The sequence below is a fragment of the Convolutriloba macropyga genome, unplaced genomic scaffold (genome assembly GCF_964194025.1).
Source record: "Convolutriloba macropyga unplaced genomic scaffold, txConMacr16.3 SCAFFOLD_3037, whole genome shotgun sequence".
Lineage (NCBI taxonomy): Eukaryota > Metazoa > Xenacoelomorpha > Acoela > Convolutidae > Convolutriloba > Convolutriloba macropyga.
In genome coordinates, this window is record NW_027449795.1 from 1 (window position 1) to 15,000 (window position 15,000).

General features: G+C 43.7%; 1 non-coding gene and 1 pseudogene across 1 annotated transcript in view; both read left to right on the top strand.

The window, feature by feature from the left end:
- The first annotated feature begins 12,182 nt into the window (after positions 1-12,182).
- On the top strand, positions 12,183-12,334 carry LOC142355336 (5.8S ribosomal RNA; annotated as a pseudogene).
- A 1,683-nt stretch (positions 12,335-14,017) lies between these two features.
- The window catches only part of LOC142355337 (large subunit ribosomal RNA), a 3,523-nt gene continuing 2,540 nt past the window's right edge, over positions 14,018-15,000 (top strand). Inside the window, exon 1 of the ribosomal RNA XR_012761192.1 lies at positions 14,018-15,000. This exon is cut by the window's right edge and continues 2,540 nt beyond it. This is a non-coding gene — a ribosomal RNA (large subunit ribosomal RNA).

Consider the following 15,000-nt stretch of genomic DNA (forward strand, 5'->3'; position numbering starts at 1 on the left):
AGCTAGCTAGCTTGAGCTTGAGCTTGAGCTAGCTAGCTAGCTTGAGCTTGAGCTAGCTAGCTTGAGCTTGAGCTAGCTAGCTTGAGCTTGAGCTAGCTAGCTAGCTTGAGCTTGAGCTAGCTAGCTAGCTTGAGCTTGAGCTAGCTGGCTTGAGCTTGAGCTAGATAGCTTGAGCTTGAGCTAGCTAGCTAGCTTGAAGCTAGCTAGCTAGAGCTCGACCTATGAAAAGCTGCGCAAACACTTATTCTATAATAATTGCGAAAATTAAAAATTTCACAAGTGAAAAGCTGCATAAACAGTAATTCTATGTGTGGGGCATTATTAGGGGGAGGTGTCTTGTCAAAATATGGCTGGACTAAAGACCTCAACCCAGATAGGGTGGAAGGCCCTATGATCGGTCTGTTACTAATCGGTGACCGATAAAGACCTGACCAAGGCCTGTAGTAAGCTTTGGTTAGGCATTACAGGAGATAACACTAAGACCGAGGGGTCTTAGAGAGCCCTCTAGCGGGGCGAATAGAGCTAGATCGAGCCTTGGGAAAGCTAGATCGAGCAGGACTGAAGCTAAAGGATAGACCGAGAGGTCTGTCTGGTCCTCCTAGAGAGGCCAAGAGAAAGTACGAGAAGCCAACTAAAGCTTGATCGGGCCTTCAGCAAGCACGACCGAGCTGTACCGGAGCTAACACTAAGACCGAGGGGTCTTAGAGAGCCCTCTAGCGGGGCGAATAGAGCTAGATCGAGCCTTGGGAAAGCTAGATCGAGCAGGACTGAAGCTAAACGATAGACCGAGAGGTCTGTCTGGTCCTCCTAGAGAGGCCAAGAGAAAAAACGAGAAGCTAACTAAAGCTTGATCGGGCCTTCAGCAAGCACGACCGAGCTGTACCGGAGCTAACACTAAGACCGAGGGGTCTTAGAGAGCCCTCTAGCGGGGCGAATAGAGCTTGATCAAGCCTTGGGCAAGCTAGATCGAGCAGGACTGAAGCTAAGCAAGAGACCGAGAGGTCTGTCTGGTCCTCCTAGAGAGGCCAAGAGAAAGTAACGAGAAGCCAACTAAAGCTTGATCGGGCCTTCAGCAAGCACGACCGAGCTGTACCGGAGCTAACACTAAGACCGAGGGGTCTTAGAGAGCCCTCTAGCGGGGCGAATAGAGCTAGATCGAGCCTTTGGGAAAGCTAGATCGAGCAGGACTGAAGCTAAACGATAGACCGAGAGGTCTGTCTGGTCCTCCTAGAGAGGCCAAGAGAAAGTACGAGAAGCTAACTAAAGCTTGATCGCGCCTTCAGCAAGCACGATTGAGCAAGACCGGAGCTAACACTAAGACCGAAGTGTCTTAGAGAGCCCTCTGGTGGGGCGAATAGAGCTAGATCGAGCCTTGGGAAAGCTAGATCGAGTAAGATTGAAGCTGAAAGAGTGTCAGAGGAGCAAATGAACCTCCAAAAAGTGAAAATCAAATTTTAGAAAAAACACAAGTTAAATACTGCATGGACAGTATTTCTATGTGTGGGGCATTATTAGGGGGAGGTGTCTTGTCAAAATATGGCTGGACTAAAGACCTCAACCCGGATAGGGTGGAAGGCCCCATGATCGGTCTGTTACTAATCGGTGACCGATAAAGACCTGACCAAGGCCTGTAGTAAGCTTGGTTAGGCATTACAGGAGTTAACACTAAGACCGAGGGGTCTTAGAGAGCCCTCTAGCGGGGCGAATAGAGCTAGATCGAGCCTTGGGAAAGCTAGATCGAGCAGGACTGAAGCTAAGCAAGAGACCGAAAGGTCTGTCTGGTCCTCCTAGAGAGGCCAAGAGAAAGTACGAGAAGCTAACTAAAGCTTGATCAGGCCTTCAGCAAGCACGACCGAGCTGTACCGGAGCTAACACTAAGACCGAGGGGTCTTAGAGAGCCCTCTAGCAGGGCGAATAGATCTAGATCGAGCCTTGGGAAAGCTAGATCGAGCAGGACTGAAGCTAAACGATAGACCGAGAGGTCTGTCTGGTCCTCCTAGAGAGGCCAAGAGAAAGTACGAGAAGCTAACTAAAGCTTGATCGGGCCTTCAGCAAGCACGACCGAGCTGTACCGGAGCTAACACTAAGACCGAGGGGTCTTAGAGAGCCCTCTAGCAGGGCGAATAGAGCTAGATCGAGCCTTGGGAAAGCTAGATCAAGCAGGACTGAAGCTAAACGATAGACCGAGAGGTCTGTCTGGTCCTCCTATAGAGGCCAAGAGAAAGTACGAGAATCTAACTAAAGCTTGATCGGGCCTTCAGCAAGCACGACCGAGCTGTACCGGAGCTAACACTAAGACCGAGGGGTCTTAGAGAGCCCTCTAGCAGGGCGAATAGAGCTAGATCGAGCCTTGGGAAAGCTAGATCGAGCAGGACTGAAGCTAAACGATAGACCGAGAGGTCTGTCTGGTCCTCCTAGAGAGGCCAAGAGGAAGTACGAGAAGCTAACTAAAGCTTGATCGCGCCTTCAGCAAGCACGATTGAGCAAGACCGGAGCTAACACTAAGACCGAAGTGTCTTAGAGAGCCCTCTAGTGGGGCGAATAGAGCTAGATCGAGCCTTGGGAAAGCTAGATCGAGTAAGATTGAAGCTGAAAGAGTGTCAGAGGAGCAAATGAACCTCCAAAAAGTGAAAATCAAATTTTAGAAAAAAACACAAGTTAAATACTGCATGGACAGTAATTCTATGTGTGGGGCATTATTAGGGAGAGGTGTCTTGTCAAAATATGGCTGGACTAAAGACCTCAACCCGGATAGGGTGGAAGGCCCTATGATTGGTCTGTTACTAATCGGTGACCGATAAAGACCTGACCAAGGCCTGTAGTAAGCTTGGTTAGGCATTACAGAAGATAACACTAAGACCGAGGGGTCTTAGAGAGCCCTCTAGCGGGGCGAATAGAGCTTGATCAAGCCTTGGGCAAGCTAGATCGAGCAGGACTGAAGCTAAACGATAGACCGAGAGGTCTGTCTGGTCCTCCTAGAGAGGCCAAGAGAAAGTACGAGAATCTAACTAAAGCTGGGTCGGGCCTTCAGCAAGCACGACCGAGCAGTACCGGAGCTAACACTAAGACCGAGGGGTCTTAGAGAGCCCTCTAGTGGGGCGAATAGAGCTAGATCGAGCCTTGGGAAAGCTAGATCGAGCAGGACTGAAGCTAAACGATAAACCGAAAGGTCTGACGGGTCCTCATAAGAGGCATGGAGAAAGATCTGATACTAAAGTACCTCTCGGAAGTAATAAAATATGCCTGATGAAGCCGGGTATGATGTTTGTTGTTTGATGGCATTCATCGATTAGGTCTGGTGGATTCCCCATTACTCCGAGTGGTACTAGTAGAGGCTCCTACAGGGGTGAGCAAAGCGAGATCAAGCCTTAGGCAAGCTAGATCGAGCAGAACTGAAGCTGAAAAGCAAAATAAATGACAGGTCTGTCCAAATCAATAAACTTGAAATCCAGTGTGGTCACCACGGGTCACGAGGTGAATTCCTAGCGATTGTCTGCTGAACGTATAGGAAGGCCCGAAACGAACGATAATTTCATTGCACAGTGGAGATACTATACGTTCAGGAGTAGCATACATCGGGTTTGATCTATGATCATGTCTGGTCTCCGAGGATCCACCGGGTTACCAACTGGCACCGCTGTACTGGGTGTAAAACTGGGCCACCTGAAGTCCCGGGTGTAAAACTAGGTGCCTCTGTGCCAAAGTAGCGGCTTGCGTAGTGCATTATGCCTCCGGCTTGCGAAATGGTTATAAGCAATAACAACAGGACGCCGCGGGGTGTTCACTTAAAGGAGTAACGTTCTCTCAAGGGAGGGGATCTAAAAATCTTGATAAAACATTTATTCTATGCAAAATTTGTGCGCAAATTTTGCAAAGTAAAAAGCTGCACTGTAGCAAATTCTATGTGTGTAGCATTATTAGGGAAGTGTTGTTTGATGGCACCTCTCTACTTGATGCACCAAAGAACTACCTTGATGGCTCATGACCGCTGGTAATCTGTCGTCGCTAGTAGTTCGGAACTGAGAACAAATATGTTCGCAAATTACAACAATTATACAGCATATTGCTGAATAAAGCAGAACCGAATAATACTCAGTGACTTTACACCAAGACTGACTAATGTCTGGATTGTATCGTCCTACTCGAGTAAGGCGAAGAAAAGCTAGAAAGATACGCTTTTCACAAAGCAGGCTTAATGCATGCAAACCAAGGAGGAAGGAGTGATGCCCCTCCTTATAATAAGCAGAACCAAATAAAGAACAGACAGCATCATCTGTACAGTGACCAAGAAGAGGTGAAACTTCTGTATGTGAAAAGGCAATTTGAGCGAGATTTATTAGCAGACTAGTATTATGTTGTTTCTAGTAGGCGAAAGCCGAAACATCAACATGTGAAAATCTGATATTAAATCCTCAATCATTTTCCCTAGTATTATACAGCTATGAGTAACCTTAATTGGACACGGCAATTATTGCTGACCGGTGAAACTTTCGCATGGGAAAGACACACACACTTCTTGACAAAGCAATAAGTATTATGCTGTTTCTAGTACGCGAAAGCAGAAACATCAGCATGTGAAAGTTGTGAAGTTGAAGAATTTTTGTGTTGAGTACGATGTTGTTACTAGTAACCATGTCGACAGCTGAGAACTGTTCTCTAACCAATAGAAGGTGAAACTTCTGTATGTGAAAAGGCAATTTGAGCGAGATTTCTTAGCAGACTAGTATTATGTTGTTTCTAGTAGGCGAAAGCCGAAACATCAACATGTGAAAATCTGATATTAAATCCTCAATCATTTTCCCTAGTATTATACAGCTACTAGTAGCCGTAATTGGTCAGGGAAACATTGTTGACCGGTGAAACTTCACATGGGAAAGACACACAAATTACTTGACAAAACAATAAGTATTATGCTGTTTCTAGTATGCGAAAGCAGAAACATCAGCATGTGAAAGTTGTGAAGTTGAAAAGTTTTTGTGTTGAGTACGGTGTTGTTACTAGTAACCATGTCGACAGCTGGAAAGCTGTTCTCTAACCAATAAAAGGTAAAACTTCTGTATCTGAAGAGGCGGCGTGATTGAGATTTTTAACAGACTAGTATTATGTTGTTTCTAGTAGGCGAGAGCCGAAACATCGACATGTGAACATCTGGTTTTTAAATCATGAGTCAATTCTCCCTAGTATGATACAGTTGTTAGCCGGTATTGGTAACAGTAGAACAGAGATTTGGAGGGCAAAACCTGCTCATGGGAAATGCTCACAGAGCGCTATCTACCAGTACACATAGTATTATGCTGTTTCTAGTACGCGCGAGCCGAAACATCAGCATGTGAAATGTGTAATCGTGGGTAACTCTAAGTGTGTAGAGTACTGTGTAGTAACTAGTAGCCATGCCAAAGCATGCATTGAAACTCTTCGTGATTTAAAAAGCTCAAAGCAAGATTGACGAGGCCGCAAGGCTATGTCTTTCTAAATTCGAACAAATCGAAAGATTGTTCAAAGTACAATTAAACTGATTGATCCTGTCAGTTGCCATATGCTTGTCTGAAAGACTAAGCCATGCATGTGCAAGCGAAGCTTGAAAAAGTGGAACCGCGAATGGCTCATTAAATCAGTTACTATCTATTAGTTGATTTGCAAGCTAAATGAATAACTGCGGTAACCCTGCAGCTAATGCATGCTGATTGTCCGACACTGTCGGAGACTTTTACAAGACTACACCGGGTGATTTGCTAAGTACAGACACATCCCGTGATGAGTCCTAGTAACTGAAAGATCCCAGATAGCTTCGGCTTGGGGACGGAACTTCCGAATTTCTGACCTATCAACCTATGATGGTAGTGTAACGGACTACCATGGTTGTGACGGGTAACGGGGAATCAGGGTTCGATTCCGGAGAGGGAGCCTTAGAAACGGCTACCACATCCAAGGAAGGCAGCAGGCACGCAAATTACCCACTCTCCGCACGAGGAGGTAGTGACTAGAAATAATGATATGAACCTTTATGGTTTGTAATCAGAATGGAATGGACTTAAAAGCTCCATTGATGAACGAGTAGAGGGCAAGTCTGGTGCCAGCAGCCGCGGTAATACCAGCCTCTACAAGCGTATGCAATAGTTGCTGCGTTTAAAAAGCTCATAGTTGGATCTGTTTGAGTAGAACGGCAACATGGTCTTCAGTTAAATCTGTTGACTCGTTCCGCTCATCCTTCGCATCGAAGAAATAGTTTGCACTTAAATGTGACGAACTGTGGAAACGGTGTTTTCACCCTGAGAAAATTAGAGTGTTCAAAGCATCCTTTGGGATCGAATAATAAAGCATGGAATAATGGAGAATGACCCGCTACTCGATTGATGCCGGTTGGCTGAGTGCGGTAATGATTGAAAGGAACAGACGGGGGCATTTGTATTGCTACGTTAGAGGTGAAATTCTTGGATCGTGGCAAGACAAACTACTGCGAAAGCATTTGCCAAGAATGTTTTCATTAATCAAGAACGAAAGTCAGAGTATTGAAGAGGATTAGATACCCTCGTAATTCTGACCATAAACTATACCAACCTACAATTTGTCAAAGTCGATCTTGACTTGGCAAGAGATTAACCGGGAAACCAAAGTTTATTGGTTCCGGGGGAAGTATGGTTGCAAAATCGAAACTTAAAGGAATTGACGGAAGGGCACCACCAGGAGTGGAGCCTGCGGCTTAATTTGACTCAACACGGGAAAACTCACCCGGTCCAGACATCTTAAGGATTGACAGATTGAATATCTTTCATGATTATATGGGCGGTGGTGCATGGCCGTTCTTAGTTAGTGGAGTGATCTGTCTGGTTAATTCCGATAACGAACGAGATCTTCTCCATCTAAATAATGAAATTCACTATATGTGAATTCAAACACTTCTTAGAGGAACTATGCGGAATTAAATACCGCAGATGAAGTGAGGCTATAACAGGTCTGTGATGCCCTTAGATGTTCTGGACTGCACGCGCGCTACACTGTGTACTTTTAGATTGAGTACTCAGCCCTTGGTCCGAAATGGACTGGGCAATCAGAGAAAAGTACAGCGCTTCAAGGGGATCGTCTGTTGTAACTTGCAGACGTGAACCAGGAATTCCTGGTACTTATGAGTCAACAACTCATAGGGATTACGTCCCTGCCCTTTGTACACACCGCCCGTCGCTACTACTGATTGGATAGTTAAGCAAGAATTGCAAATTCCTACTGTTGGGACTTCGGTCTCCGGCAACGGGATGAAGCGGATCGAGCTTAATTGTCTAGAGGAAGTAAAAGTCGTAACAAGGTTTCCGTAGGGGAACCTGCGGAAGGATCAGTGATTGATTCCTTCGGGCATGGCTGCTGGTAGAGGCCATGTCTGTAGTGCGCATGACGCTCTGTCGCTAGAGATTGCTTGGCAACCAATCTCGAATTATGTATCGAGCTCAAAAACTACTTGTGTGGATACATAGTTCAGCAGTCATGGCAAGGGACTGCTTAAAGGGAGACTAGTTAGCAAAAGCAGCCTAGCAGAACTGCAGCTATCTAGATCTCAGAAGCTGGGTTATAGAAGCCCAGCTATAGACTTGTGAATGAGAAAGGCCTAAAAAGGTCCACAAGTCGCGTGGTTAGAACCGACACGCAAAAATCCCAGCGAGTGACAGAGCGTTGCGCTGTTCAGTGGGAAAGAGTTGAGCTACTCGGGGCGCCCACTGAACTTGCTCCGAGCCAAAGGCTCGAAAAAACACAGCTTAGCCTCAGATCCTTTACATAGAAGGCTAGCTAAAATAAACTTACCTTGGACGAGGGTAAAGTTTAGTCAGTTCTTAGGGGAGAGTAATCCACAGCTTCTCGCCCTCTGAACATTCTCCCAGATATGTAGGTCTGGGAGAGTCTCCTCCTGTTCTTCGGAATCTGGAGGTAGACAAAGACAGTACGATACGATCTTGCATCGGGATGACTAACCGATAATGATCATAATCTGACAATTTTTCCGGCTTGAGGCACCGGAGTCAGATTAAAGACACATACTGAACTAAAGGCGTATGTGCAAAGCTTGTCGGAGTGTAGAGAGTCAAGCTGAGTTGACTCGTCACGTGGTGATGACAACAGCCATGTGCAAAACACTCACAACTTTATCGTCTATGTGGAAAAGGTTGCTAACAGCGCTCTCTATGAGAGGCCCTCGCATATAACTATACGAGGAAAAGGCGATAGAGTTGTTTGAATGTGGGGCAGGTTCATCGACAAGCTAAGTTGATCACATTCTTGTTGTGGCATCCTACTAGAATTGGTCACGGTCTGCACCAACTCTCCCCAAGTTGGCCAGACTTAAAACTAGAAATAAGGTTTGCAGCTATGTGAACCTAGAAACTGTAAAGGAGTTGAAAGAACTTAAAGGAATTGAAAGAGGCCTTGAGGTATATCCTCTTGGTAAAGACCCACAAAAGCTCACAAAAGTGGCTTCGAAGGGCAAAACTGGTTCATCCAAAACAATTGGAGAGCTTAAAGCAGAACCAATTCGAATGAAACACTATTGGTGAAACTTCATCATGAGAACGTCACAAGCTGATCACGCTCTATGATATGACTAGTATTATGTTGCTTCTAGTAGGCTAAGCGCAAGCCGAAACATCAACATGTGAAAGTCGTAGAATTTTGCAATCAAACTGTGGCTAGTACTGTGATGTTACTAGTAACCTGGTGTTCCGTCATATGGCCAAGAGAGCATTTGAAGGCGAAACTTCTGCATGGGAAAGCTGCATCATGATCAAAATTTTATATCGAGTATTATGTTGACGTTAGTAGGCCTTGGCCGAAAACGCAGCATGTGAAAGGTATAGATAAAAGTTATTGTTGCAGTCAGTACTGTGTAGTTACTAGTAGCTGGATTTAAGCTCAAAATGAGACACTGTTGGTGAAACTTCATCATGAGAATGTCACAAGCTGATCAAGCTCTATGATATGACTAGTATTATGTTGCTTCTAGTAGGCTAAGCGCAAGCCGAAACATCAACATGTGAAAGTCGTAGAATTTTGCGATCAAATTGTGGCTAGTACTGTGATGTTACTAGTAACCTTGTGTTACGTCATATGGCCAAGAGAGCATTTGAAGGCGAAACTTCTGCATGGGGAAGCTGCATCATGAACAAAAGTTTATATCGAGTATTATGTTGACATTAGTAGGCCCTGGCCGAAAGCGCAGCATGTGAAAGGTATAGATAAAAGTTATCGTTGCAGTCAGTACTGTGTAGTTACTAGTAGCTGGATTTAAGCTCGAAATGAGACACTGTTGGTGAAACTTCATCATGAGAACGTCACAAGCTGATCACGCTCCATGATATGACTAGTATTATGTTGCTTCTAGTAGGCTAAGCGCAAGCCGAAACATCAACATGTGAAAGTCGTAGAATTTTGCGATCAAATTGTGGCTAGTACTGTGATGTTACTAGTAACCTTGTGTTACGTCATATGGCCAAGAGAGCATTTGAAGGCGAAACTTCTGCATGGGGAAGCTGCATCATGAACAAAAGTTTATATCGAGTATTATGTTGACGTTAGTAGGCCCTGGCCGAAAGCGCAGCATGTGAAAGGTATAGATAAAAGTTAGCGTTGCAGTCAGTACTGTGTAGTTACTAGTAGCTGGATTTAAGCTCGAAATGAGACACTGTTGGTGAAACTTCATCATGAGAACGTCACAAGCTGATCACGCTCTATGATATGACTAGTATTATGTTGCTTCTAGTAGGCTAAGCGCAAGCCGAAACATCAACATGTGAAAGTCGTAGAATTTTGCAATCAAACTGTGGCTAGTACTGTGATGTTACTAGTAACCTTTTCTTACGTCATATGGCCAAGAGAGCATTTGAAGGCGAAACTTCTGCATGGGGAAGCTGCATCATGAACAAAAGTTTATATCGAGTATTATGTTGACGTTAGTAGGCCCTGGCCGAAAGCGCAGCATGTGAAAGGTATAGATAAAAGTTATCGTTGCAGTCAGTACTGTGTAGTTACTAGTAGCTGGATTTAAGCTCGAAGTGAGACACTGTTGGTGAAACTTCATCATGAGAACGTCACAAGCTGATCACGCTCTATGATATGACTAGTATTATGTTGCTTATAGTAGGCTAAGCGCAAGCCGAAACATCAACATGTGAAAGTCGTAGAATTTTGCGATCAAATTGTGGCTAGTACTGTGATGTTACTAGTAACCTTGTGTTACGTCATATGGCCAAGAGAGCATTTGAAGGCGAAACTTCTGCATGGGAAAGCTGCATCATGATCAAAATTTTATATCGAGTATTATGTTGACGTTAGTAGGCCTTGGCCGAAAACGCAGCATGTGAAAGGTATAGATAAAAGTTATTGTTGCAGTCAGTACTGTGTAGTTACTAGTAGCTGGATTTAAGCTCAAAATGAGACACTGTTGGTGAAACTTCATCATGAGAATGTCACAAGCTGATCAAGCTCTATGATATGACTAGTATTATGTTGCTTCTAGTAGGCTAAGCGCAAGCCGAAACATCAACATGTGAAAGTCGTAGAATTTTGCGATCAAATTGTGGCTAGTACTGTGATGTTACTAGTAACCTTGTGTTACGTCATATGGCCAAGAGAGCATTTGAAGGCGAAACTTCTGCATGGGGAAGCTGCATCATGAACAAAAGTTTATATCGAGTATTATGTTGACGTTAGTAGGCCCTGGCCGAAAGCGCAGCATGTGAAAGGTATAGATAAAAGTTAGCGTTGCAGTCAGTACTGTGTAGTTACTAGTAGCTGGATTTAAGCTCGAAATGAGACACTGTTGGTGAAACTTCATCATGAGAACGTCACAAGCTGATCACGCTCTATGATATGACTAGTATTATGTTGCTTCTAGTAGGCTAAGCGCAAGCCGAAACATCAACATGTGAAAGTCGTAGAATTTTGCAATCAAACTGTGGCTAGTACTGTGATGTTACTAGTAACCTTTTCTTACGTCATATGGCCAAGAGAGCATTTGAAGGCGAAACTTCTGCATGGGGAAGCTGCATCATGAACAAAAGTTTATATCGAGTATTATGTTGACGTTAGTAGGCCCTGGCCGAAAGCGCAGCATGTGAAAGGTATAGATAAAAGTTATCGTTGCAGTCAGTACTGTGTAGTTACTAGTAGCTGGATTTAAGCTCGAAGTGAGACACTGTTGGTGAAACTTCATCATGAGAACGTCACAAGCTGATCACGCTCTATGATATGACTAGTATTATGTTGCTTATAGTAGGCTAAGCGCAAGCCGAAACATCAACATGTGAAAGTCGTAGAATTTTGCGATCAAATTGTGGCTAGTACTGTGATGTTACTAGTAACCTTGTGTTACGTCATATGGCCAAGAGAGCATTTGAAGGCGAAACTTCTGCATGGGGAAGCTGCATCATGAACAAAAGTTTATATCGAGTATTATGTTGACGTTAGTAGGCCCTGGCCGAAAGCGCAGCATGTGAAAGGTATAGATAAAAGTTAGCGTTGCAGTCAGTACTGTGTAGTTACTAGTAGCTGGATTTAAGCTCGAAATGAGACACTGTTGGTGAAACTTCATCATGAGAACGTCACAAGCTGATCACGCTCTATGATATGACTAGTATTATGTTGCTTCTAGTAGGCTAAGCGCAAGCCGAAACATCAACATGTGAAAGTCGTAGAATTTTGCAATCAAACTGTGGCTAGTACTGTGATGTTACTAGTAACCTTTTCTTACGTCATATGGCCAAGAGAGCATTTGAAGGCGAAACTTCTGCATGGGGAAGCTGCATCATGAACAAAAGTTTATATCGAGTATTATGTTGACGTTAGTAGGCCCTGGCCGAAAGCGCAGCATGTGAAAGGTATAGATAAAAGTTATCGTTGCAGTCAGTACTGTGTAGTTACTAGTAGCTGGATTTAAGCTCGAAGTGAGACACTGTTGGTGAAACTTCATCATGAGAACGTCACAAGCTGATCACGCTCTATGATATGACTAGTATTATGTTGCTTATAGTAGGCTAAGCGCAAGCCGAAACATCAACATGTGAAAGTCGTAGAATTTTGCGATCAAACTGTGGCTAGTACTTTGATGATGCTTGTAGCCAACCGAATTGGTTGAAAAGCCCAATAAGTAAGCTAACTTGGGAGAGCTTGTTGGAAACCAAATGCTACTAGATTGGTCCAAATACATCCTTCAACAGGGGATCACTTGGCTCGCTTTACGAAGAGGAGCACAGCTATATGTGTTAATTCGGTATGAATCGCAAGATTTGTTTACCGACCTCTCTAACGCAAAAGGCGGTCTCGGCTTCGGCTGTTGACTGCGTCCGATTCAGGGTTATATAACTCTCGATTGAACACATTGATGTTCTATTGTTGGTGCTTCCAATAAAATTGGAACACTTAAAGCAGAACCGATTCAAATAATAGCATTCTGATCAATGATTGCATTCCTTGATCAAGAACTGCTGGAGTCATTGTGATGGCGAATTTTCTTCATAAGAAAATTGCAAAGAGACGGAACTTAATGAGACTAGTATTATGTTGTTTCTAGTAAGCGGAAGCTGAAACAGCAACATGTGAAAATCAAGTTTTGTTCAATGATCTCGAGGCGATAAGTACTATGAAGCAACTAGTAGCCTAAGCATGACTCAGATTTGAGACAGTCAAAAAGACTGGCGAAACTTCTTCACATGAAAGTTACATAGAGAACTACAAATGTATACAGCGAGTATTATGTTGTTTCTAGTAGGCGAAAGCTGAAACATCAACATGTGAAAGTTGTCTGCAAACTGTAGAACGATATGTGATTAGTACTGTGCTGTTACTAGTAGCCAGTCTGACTGTAGAAGCCAAGACAAAGGGAAACTAATGCATCTGAAAAGGACAAGTTATGGAAAGGTATGCACGATAAGTATTATGTTGTTTCTAGTAAGCGGCAGCTGAAACATCAACATGTGAACGTCGTTGTGTACAGTAACCTAGAACTATATAGTCCTTAGTAACGTGCATTTACTAGTACCTGTAATTGGTATTCAGACTCAGGCAGTTTGGAATAGTTTGGCAAAGATGCACCAGAGAAAACTGGGATTTGATACAGAAATTGTTGAATACAAGTATTATGCTGCTTCTAGTAGGTTGAATCCGAAACATCAGCATGTGAAAATTGAAAACATTTCTGGTTCGAATTGTCACAAGTATTTGGTGATCTGAGTAGCCAAACTCACTACAACGCCAATTGAAGGCAAAAATTCTCAACGGGAAAAGCTATTCTCATTGAATGAGCTAACAAGACGAGTATTATGTTGCTTCTAGTAGGCGAAAGCCAAAACATCAACATGTGAAAGTCTTGCTGAACAAATTTAATGTTGTTGAGCTCAGTACCGTGTGAATTAGTAGCCATAATTGGCGAGCGAAAATTGAACTGGCGAAACTTCGTCTTTGGAAAATTGCAGATGCCGAGCACTTATTTTGCAACGAGTATTATGTTGACTGTAGTAAGCGAAAGCCGAAACAGCAACATGTGAAAGCTGTTGAAATTTGTGGTCATTTTGCAATAAGTACAAGGAGTGTAACTAGTAGCCAGGTCAAAATTTGGGATAAGAATGAGCAAAAATTCTGCATGAGAACAGTTGAAATTATGAAACTAAATTACAAAGACTAGTATTATGTTGTTTCGAGTACGCGAAAGCGGAAACATCAACATGTGAACGTTTGTAACGAAGTTTCGTTAATTTTCAGCCTAGTACTGAGCAAGAACGAGTAGCCTCATCTCCAATCCCACGCAAAATGTAGTGAAATATGTGAGTGAACCTTATTCACGGTGAGGGTTTCCCGAGGTCTGTATTGCAGCGAGTATTATGTTGCTTCTAGTAAGCGAAAGCTGAAACAACAACATTTGAAAGTTGGAATTAATGACTGAATGGAAACTTCGACCTGTGTTTGATAGTAGTAGCGAACAAAACTGCTGAATCGGTTTCTGTCTCATATTGGTCAGTGAACCAATTAAGAGACAATCAACTACATAACCTGAATTGGGCGAGAGAACCCCCTTAACTTAAGCATATCAGTAAGGGGAGGAAAAGAAATCAACTGAGAATCCCTTAGTAATGGCGAATGAACAGGGAAAAGCTCATCGGGAAGAGAAATGGCAACATTTCTCGGTGTCCGGTATGGTTTGATGCTAGACTGGTGAATTTGTCCTGATGTCTACTGGAAAGTAGCATCAAAGAAGGTGAAAATCCTGTAAAGGTCATTTTCGATACCAGTCATAATGGCTCATTCCTATGAGTAGAGTTGTTTGAAAGTGCAACTCGAAGCTGGAGATATGTCTCTCCAAAAGCTAATTATAAAGCGAGACCGATAGTAAACAAGTACCGTGAGGGAAAGTTGAAAAGCACTCTGAAGAGAGAGTGAAAAGTACGTGAAACTGTTGAAGGGGAACTGGAGTGAGCGTTACCATACTCAATGCCTTGATATTATATTCTCGGCTACCGAGTAGTGTAGTTGTCGTCTTTTGGCAAATCTTGTTAATGAATCGAGCAGAAGTTTTCCTCGGAATTCTTCTTGTTGATTCTAAACAAAATGAGATAAATTGATCTTGATTGCCTGTCTGACCTCAACTTCCTATTCAATGCTCTCTACAGCCCGTCTTGAAACACGGACCAAGGAGTGTGAGTTGCTTGCAAGTGTTGTCGCTCATTGAAAGCGCACACGCGAAATGAAAGTGAACAGTGTAATTTTTATGAATTGCACTACTTTGTGTGGTGAGGGCGCCGATTCGGTGTCCCGCAACCACGGACGGTTTTGCTCTTATTGCATGACTGATCCAGAGCAAGTAGCACACGACCCGAAAGATGGTGATCTATGCTTGGGCAGGGCGAAGCCACGGGAAACCATGGTGGAAGCCCGAAGCGGTTCTGACGTGCAAATCGATCGTCTGACCTGAGCATAGGGGCGAAAGACTAATCGAACCATCTAGTAGCTGGTTTCCTCCGAAGTTTCCCT